This window comes from Pelodiscus sinensis, chromosome 29, assembly GCF_049634645.1.
Source record: "Pelodiscus sinensis isolate JC-2024 chromosome 29, ASM4963464v1, whole genome shotgun sequence".
NCBI classification, from domain to species: Eukaryota; Metazoa; Chordata; order Testudines; family Trionychidae; genus Pelodiscus; species Pelodiscus sinensis.
Genome location: NC_134739.1, coordinates 37,641 through 44,548, shown reverse-complemented (window position 1 = coordinate 44,548; position 6,908 = coordinate 37,641).

Below are 6,908 nucleotides of genomic sequence, written 5' to 3'. Positions count from 1 at the left end.
TCGCAACAAGGAAAGGTGCCTCCGTGCCTTGGACGTGAATGGATGAAGCCATCTTGTATGTTGTTTCAGCTTTTCATTGCGCATGCTGAAAGGATGAGAGGTCTCCCCGTGTCCACACAGCTGATCCGTAACTGGATAACCTCTTGCCTTTGAACGGGCTGAGCTGGCAGGGTGAAACTGCCTCCGTTGACGGGAGCAGGTCTTGCCAGCTGCCCCTGGCCCTTATTCCTATCCAAGACTTTGCCAAGGCTGCGCTATGGTCTTCAGTGTGTATCTTCACATGTGCTGTGCCATCACGTGACAAGCCAGGGAGAACGCTGGGTTCAGCAGAGGGGTGTAGCTATCAGCATCTGCTTAAATTCCTACCCGCCTCCGCAGATACCACCTGGAGTCTCCTCCGTTGAATGGACACGAGCAGGCACTTGAAGAGCAGGCAGTGATGTCTCAGCTGCCTCTCGTGTTTCGGTGAGGAGAACAGCACCATGATGTGCAGGAGCTCCTGTGTGGCATGCAGTGCCTCCGGTGTAGCAACTCCCTGCTCTGACTCAGTGAGGGGGGTTGTGGCTTCATGGGAGTCAAGCGACCTTCTGCAGCAGCAGGGCCACACTGGTGTGGCTCACCGTGGGTTTCACAATCTCAAGGTAAGAGATTGACCCTGCCCTGCCTTTTCTTGAGGAGTGGGACTGGTGCCTTTGTAACTGTCACTGGGCAGATTTGAACCTGGGATCTTAGGAGCTTAGCGTAGGAGCCGTCACAGGTTGAGCTATAAACCCAGCTGGCTCTTAGCTTAGGCTGTAGAGCGCCCTTGTTCTTATCTCTCGCTGTCAGTGGTCGAAGTGCCACTGCATGGGACTAGGTGTTTGGGTTCCACCTGCATATTGCCTGGGCGCTCTCAAACAGCACCCGCCCCTTTCGGACTTATGCTGCCACTCTGGCTGAGCGCACATGTAACATTCTCCTCCTGGGGGAGGCCATCCCAGCGTACCCCACACTCTTAAGAGTCACCAGAAGCTTGACACGTAACCCCTGCTGCAGATGGTTCGTGCTGCGTGGTAAATCAAGCCAGGTGCTGGGCTGGAGCTAAACCCACTGTGTAGGACAAGACTTCTGTTGCGCGCACGTGCTGGGCACTGCGGCGGCCGGGCTGAAGCGCCGTCGGACTGACACTGCTGCGCAGCGTTCGCTGCCTTCCCGAGAGCCGGACCATCGTCTGCCTCCCGCCTTTCCCCTTCGCAGCGTTTGCCCAGTTAGCAAACTCCCCCGGCAGGGGCGGGACTGGGATCAGCTCCTGTTGCTTTTGTTCCCCTGGGCAGCTGCAAACTCCCTCCCCAGCCATGTGAATTTTTCCCTAACAAGAAATGATTCCACTCCCCCCCCCCCCCCTTATGGAGGAGAGCAAAGCCCTGCTCAGGCCGTCAGGACTTGCACAAGCAGCCCCGGCCCAGCTGGGTGGAGAGGAAGAGGAGTCCTGCAGAGCCCTGGCCTGCACCCCAGGAAGTCTGGGCCCTGGAGGTGGTTCTGTGACTCGGGTTGTCCCTGCTGGATCCCGGGAGCCCAGCGCTGCCTTGGCGGCCCTGCCTGTGCACAGTGGGAGCTCTGGGAGGCGGGGGCCGCTGCTCTGCACCCCGGCCGAGCACACAGGGCGGCTCTGCCCCTCCGGCTGCGAGCAGAGGGCTGGAGCGGCGATGCTCTGCTTCCTGCTGCTGCCAGTGAGCGGGCGGGGGGCTCACTGTGCTGCGAGTGCCAGCCCCCCACCCGCTGTGGGCTGGCCCCTTACCCCTCCTGCCCCCCGGCACGTCGCCCTTGTTGGCTATGGAGACTCCTCGGGCCCTGCCCTCCCTGTGCTCCCAGCTTCTTTGGGACATCACTGACATCCTGAGGAAACAACCTCCTGGTGAGCTTCCCACACGCACCATCCGAGCCCCACTGGGGGCAGGCGTCCTCTGTGACGTAGTGAGGGAACCTGGCTGGTTTCTATGCTGCTGGCTCTGGGGTAGCCCATCTAGGGCAGGGGCCAGCCCAGCGGAGCTGCGGCGGCTGGAGATCCAGCTGCGGATCAAGGAATTGGAAGTAGAGGACCGAGAGAGGGACCGCCAGGACCGAGAGAGGCAGCGACAGCATGAGCTGGCCATGGCAGAGCGGAGAACCGGCGGGGCACCGGCTGCGCCAAGTGCCGATGGGCCCTGGGGTCCCGGGACTGCCAGACGCTTGGAGAGGCTCGTGGGGGCCCAATTGAAGGACATGGGTGACATAGACGGGTTCCTCAGCTCCTTTGAGAGGGCCTGTGGACTGCAACGGGTTCCCCCAGCTGACTGGCTGCAGGAGCTCGTCCCCGCACTGAACCAGGAGGCGGCCGGAGTGCTCAGTCAGCTGGAGGACCTGCAGCCAGGGGATTACAACCGAGTCAAGGAGGCCCTGCTGCACAAGTTCGGGCTGACCCCCGAGATGTACAGGAAGAAGTTCCGGGGGGTACAGAAAGGGCCGCAGGAGACCTATGTGGATCTGGCCTCCCGCCTGGCGCAATACGGCCGCAAGTGGGTGTCTGGAGTCGGAGCCCAGACCGCAGAGGAGCTGCTCAAGCTGGTCCTGATGGAGCAGTTCTATGAAGTGTGCCCACCCAAACTGAGGCTGTGGCTCAAGGACCGAAGACCAGAGAACCCCCAGGAGGCTGGGAGGCTGGCGGATGAGTTCACGGAGAGCCGGTCCGGGTGTGAACGGGAGTCCTGGAGAGAGAGGGAACCGCGCAGAGACCGGATCTTGGCTGAGCGATGGAGGGAGTCAACTACGAGGCGAGCCCAAGGAACAGGTCGTCTGTGCCCCAGAGAACCAGCCAGGGCCTGGACAGAGACAGCCCAAAGCCTAACTTGCCATCGCTGTGGGCAAAAAGGCCACAAGAGGGCTCAGTGCACCAGGTCCCAGGACCGGGGACTTTCCAGGGTTAACTGGCTGGGGCGGGAGGAAGGGCAGGCTGCCCCAGAGGCAGGGGCTGGCAGGCAAACCTCAGCTCAGAGAGAGGGGAAGGATGCTCAGTGCACCTCCCCTGGGAGGTCTGACCCTCGGGAGGAGGATTTCTCCGTGTACCGGGTGGGGGCAGGACGGCCCCTGCGGAGTGAGTGCCTCATACCCCTGGAGGTGGATGGTAAGAAGGTGACGGGCTTCTGGGACACGGGGGCGGGGGTGACTCTGGCCCGATCCGACATAGTGGCCCCAGACCAGGTACTACCCCACGCGCAGCTGACCCTGAAGGGCATAGACGGGTCCCCATTTAAGGTGCCTGTAGCCAGGGTGCATCTGAAATGGGGGGCGAAGAAAGGCCTCAAGGAAGTGGGGGTGCACCCGCACTTGCCCACCGAGGTGCTGATTGGGAATGACCTAGAGGAGTGGCCCCATGAATCCCAGCGGGCTCTAGCCACTACCCGGAGCCAGAGCCAGCGGGGGGCTGACAATGTGGGTCCAGGGAAGGACTCCTGGCAGCCTCCTCAGGGTCCCATCCCAGTGGACACGGGGTCCAGCCAGGCTGGGACTCTGGACCTAGGTAAAGGTGGGGAACAGGTCCCGATCCCTGCCTCAGCAGCTGAATTCCAGGCTGAGGTGCAGGCAGACCCCTCCTTGCAGAGGCTGAGGGACCAGGCTGGCCTCCGTGCAGCTCAGCCCCGGGGGAGAGGTGGCCAGGAGAGATTCCTGTGGGAGCGGGGATTCCTGTTCCGGGAATGGCTTCCCCCCAGGAAGGTGAGGGCATGGGGGGTCCAGCGGCAGCTGGTCGTCCCCCGAAAGTATCGCCTTGAGCTGCTGTATTTGGCCCACGACGTCCCCGTTGGGGGCCACCGGGGGAACCGGAGCACCTGGCTGAGGCTGCTCCAGCACTTCTATTGGCCGGGAATCTTTACAGCCGTGCAGCGGTACTGCCGGTCCTGTGACTCCTGCCAGAGGGGCGGGAAGGCCCAGGACAGTAGGAAAGCGGCTTGGGGGTCTCTACCCCAGATAGAGGACCCTCTGGGCTCGCTGAGAGAGCTATGGGAGGGGAAGACCCCCCTGGATGGAGCGTCGGGTGTGGAAGCCGCCCTGGCTGTCCAGAGAAGGCTCGCTGGGCTCATGGCCCCGGCCCGAGAGACCCTGGCCAGAGATCAAGGCCAGCGGAAGGGTGGGTGTGACCCCCGAGGACAGGCCTGTGCCAGTCGCCCTGGAGCGGGGCGGCGAATGGACAGAGGGAAGCCAGCTCATGGGGGGCCTCGCCACGGCCGGCCTGAGTCAAGGGGAGCACCCATGTCCCCAGGGCGGGTTCCCACGCAGAGGACCCGAACTTCCCTAGGTCACGAGCAGAGTGACCCTGCTCAGTTCGCTCTTGGACGGGGGAGAACTGTGACGTAGTGGGGGTACCTGGCTGGTTTCTATGCTGCTGGCTCTGGGGTAACCCCCACTGGCTGCCGTGGATACCACGACCCAGCAAAACAGGATGAGTCACTATGCAAAGGGATCTCTCAACCGGTATGGCCAGACACCCCCCATGGAGAGGAACAAAGGAAGGTGGAATGCTGCCCTGGCTGGGGGGCAGGGCTGGAAGAGAGTTAGTTAGTGGCTGGCTGGGAGCATGGAGGAGACAGCCTAGGGAAAGGGGCTGGAGTTTAGGGGCCCAGTCTCCCCCCATCTCAAGGGGGCCTGAGGCATCCTAGCCCAGCTCTGTGACCAGATTCCATCTGTGCTGTGCTGTATCCTGGAGAGGCAATAAACTTCCTCTATTTCACCGGCTGGTGCAGCCTGTTTGTGCCATTTCGGGGTGCAAGAGACGGGGGACCCCCAACGCGCTGTCACATCCTCACAGCAGCATCCCCGCGAGGACGCGTCGGAGCGGTATCCGCGGCAACGTCACAGCACAGCTGGGGGCTGAGCGAGGGGACTGAGCTGCTGTCAGTTTGGGGACAATTTGTACGTTCGTCAGCGGCGCCCGCGTGGCCCCCCAGACACCAACGGTTTTATGGCTTCCTCCGCTCCCATCCCCTACCCCGTCACATCAGTGACATCATCATATGGCCCCAGGCCACACAGGAGATCCACTTCCTGTACACTTCCTTTTGTTTCTTTTAAACCTGCTACCTATTCGTTTCATTGGGTGACCCCTAGTTCTTGTGTTGTGGGAACAAGTAAATAACTTTCCTTATCCACTTTCTCCAGTCCAGTCATGATTTCATAGACCTCTATCCTATCCCCTCCTTGTCTCCTCTTTTCTAGGCTGAAAAGTCCCCGTCTTCTTCATCTCTCCTCATATCTTTCCTATTTCCAAACCCCTTTTTGGAACTTTTTCCAGTGCCAAGCTATACACAGTATTCCACATGTGGGCGTGCCATGGTTTTACAAAGAGGCAATAAGATATTTTCTGGGGGTACGTCTAAACTATGCTTTATTTTCGAAAGAGGATATGCAAATTCTGTGGGAATTTGCATATCTTCCGGTCTCACTTTTGAAAGTGGGTCTTTAGATAGCAAAAGTAGTCTGGCTGCAGTTTTTTCCAGGAAAAAAGCCCTTTTTTGAAAAACTGCGTAAACCTCATTTTTTAAGGACGAGCGGTCTTTCAAAAATAATGCGTAGTCTAGACATAGCCTGTGTTACTCTATCCCTTTTAAATGATTCCTAACATTGTTTGCTTTTGTGACTCGATCCCCCTTGTTGATGCTCTCAAAGAACTCTAGTAGATTAGTGAGGCATGATTGCCCTGTTGGGTTTTTCCCTAACAAATTATGTTCATCTATGTGTCTGAAAGTAGCCATTTTTAGAGGAGTAGCCATTCTTCTACAAAGGAATTTTACAAGCCAATTACAGGGAGAGACTGCAGAACTGGAATTAATTTACAAATTTGACATCCCCAATCTGAGTTTGAATAAAGGTATTAGCTGTAGTGGTAAATGCTCTACCAAGACAATTTCCCCTCCCTTTGACTTTCACATCCAAAAGCTATGAATGGGCCACAGCCAGCGCACTTAATTATTTTTATCTATATATAAAATTATCCTGGATTCTGTTATTTCTGTTCCAGCTCATCGGAGGAAACTAGTTTTGCTCACAGAAGCTCACGAGCCTCTGTATTTTGGTTAGTTTCTAAGGGTATGTCTACACTACAAAGTTAGTTTGAACTAGCGGAGCGCTTAGTTCGAACTAGGTAATCCTCATTCCACAAGGATTAAGCCTAGTTCGAATTTACTAGTTCGAATTAAGGGCTGTGTAGCCCCTTAATTCAAACTAGTGGGAGGCTAGTCCTCCCCAGGTTTCCCTGGTGGCCACTCTGGCCAACACCAGGGAAACTCGTCTGCCCCCCTCCCAGACCCGGACCCCTTAAAGGGGCATGGGCTGGCTACGGTGCCCGTGCCAGGGGAAAGCCTGCCAGCACCCAGCAAGCAGACCCTGCACCTGGCACGGCTCGAGCCACCCACCTGATGCCCCCCAGCTCTCCCCCTCTTCCCGGGACCAGGCTGGTGGCTTCCGGGAGCTTGCCCTGGACCACAAGAGGCGGGCACCCGCCTGGGCTAGTGCAGACATCGTGGACCTTGTCCACGATCTCTGCACTAGGCACAGGAACATGGCCGGCTAGGGCAGGAGAGCTGCCAGCCTGGCCATCCAGGAGCAGGTGTGCATGAAAATCAAGGGGGTCCACTGAGACCCCCGACCCTGAGCCCTGAGCTTACAATGGCCGTCCTGGGTCAGACCAAAGGTCCATCTAGCCCAGTAGCCTGTCTGCTGACAGCGGCCAACCCTAGGGACCCTGGAGGGGATGGACCGAAGACAGTGACCAAGCCATTTGTCTCGTGCCATCCCTCTCCAGCCTTCCACAAACCTTGGGCAGGGACACCACTCCTACCCCCTGGCTAATACCACTCCATGGACCCAACCTCCATGACTTGATCTCACTTCCCTTTAAA